The sequence below is a fragment of the Buceros rhinoceros genome, unplaced genomic scaffold, assembly GCF_000710305.1.
Source record: "Buceros rhinoceros silvestris isolate BGI_N320 unplaced genomic scaffold, ASM71030v1 scaffold19941, whole genome shotgun sequence".
Classification (NCBI taxonomy): domain Eukaryota; kingdom Metazoa; phylum Chordata; class Aves; order Bucerotiformes; family Bucerotidae; genus Buceros; species Buceros rhinoceros.
The window spans coordinates 54801-56566 of NW_010393947.1; the positions used below are offsets into that span (position 1 = coordinate 54801).

At 50.0% G+C, this 1766-nt stretch overlaps 1 protein-coding gene across 1 annotated transcript in view; it reads right to left on the reverse strand.

Annotated features, from left to right (window-relative positions):
• Positions 1-1766, reverse strand: part of FGFR2 (fibroblast growth factor receptor 2) — an 81215-nt gene that overhangs the window by 54451 nt on the left and 24998 nt on the right. The window lies entirely within an intron of this gene.

Consider the following 1766-nt stretch of genomic DNA (forward strand, 5'->3'; position numbering starts at 1 on the left):
GGGACGGCGGGGGCTGCCTCAGCTGGTGCTACCTCAGCTGGTGACGGCAGGTATAGCCAAGTCGGGTTCCAGCTATTCTAGTCACTCAAAGTATTACTATGACTATGGAGATCTCCAGCAGAAATGCCCCGCACACAGCAGCGCCCGGATTCACGACAAGCTAACGTACAGGAACGACCGTGAGCTGCGGTGGTATCTGCCTGACCACAGACCACCACGGAAAAGCTCCGTCCTTTGCGAGGATTCCTTCATGACAAGTTTGGTGGTATAGAGGTGTCAAGAAAATACAATTCTCCCTTCATTAAGGAATAATTCTGAATAATCCCACCGTGCCCTCACCCTGCCTCTCTAACTAGAAGAGGACACAGTCTCCAGAAGCTCTGGAGGCCTCGTTCTTTACTTCCCGCTTACTGAACACAACTTCCATCTTAAAAGATGGTTATTCCAAACACCGACAGAATCTAGAAGACACATAGATGGGGTAAGCAGAGTGACTGTAAGTAAATGCTAGTAGATCATTTAAAATTGGGTGGATTCTGAGCATCAAGAAAGTCTACAATCCACAGCTGAGTCCCCCCTTTTCTTCTTTTAGACTAAAGAGATGTAAGAAGTCATGATTCAGAATTAGAGGTACATGCTTCCCTTAGCCAGCTGGCTTTAGGAATAGGCACCTGCGGTTGCTACATACCTAGGAAATTGTACACGTTTAATACACAGGCAAAAACTTAATTTGTGCCACTTACTGGGGATAAGCCTGAATGAGCTCACCCGGCCCCGATCGCAGGCAGGCAGCGCAGCACAGAGCCCCACTCGGGCTGAGCGGCCCTGCCAAAGGTCCCCCCCCGAACCACCGAGTGGGTATCTCCAGCTTTTCTCACCAGACACACATTTTCCTGCATGGGTTTCAAGAGCGGTGTCTGCATTTCCCCTTCACGAGATGTGAAGTGTTCGAGTAACGGCTCAGTTAATACCGAAACCCTTACTATTACTTTCCAAGACAGGATTAGTTTGGTGGGGGTTTTCTAATTGGCTTTTTTGTGTGTTTTTAGAAAACACACTGAGAAGGGTGAAAATCACGGAATTGTAGCCAGTTAACACTCCACAGCGTTATGAAAGGCCAAAGGTGTTGCCAGGTGTACACTCATAAGCAACAGTAATTTATGGTGTAAGCAAACATAGATGGAAAAGTCTACTTAGATAATTAGTGCTCACGCAGGGAGACTTTCTGGGCTTCGCTCTCTGCTAACACAAGTGTTGGAAAAATTGACACTTTCTACAGCAAACCTAGCTGAAGAGGAAAGGCGACTACGGCTTGTCCTCCTCTGCACTGGAAAACATTGTGGGGTTTTTTTGTACCAAGCAGATCTGACTCAACAGCACAGCAGCGGTATACACCCTGGCTCCATCAGGGCATCACACAACGTGGCACCCCAAAGCCACCACGGTCGCTGGGGGAGGGCAGCGGCATGGTACCAGCAGAGGCACCCCCAGGACTCGCTCCTGAGCTTACTACCTCATCTGGAAAAGTCAGTTAACTTCTGTCTTAATTACCATTACAAATCGCTCTGAGCTCCTCAGTGCAAGTTCTAGGCTGGGACTTACAACCGTGACACCAGGTCACTGGTTCAGAAACTCCTCATCTTTGGAGAGAAGCTGCTGAGGTGTCGGGTACGTGAGGAAGCCCCCGGCCGCTTCCACGGCGGAGGTGAAGGCGACTCAGAATGGCAGGGGGGGGGGGGCCGGGGGGGGGTGGGGACGCAAAATGC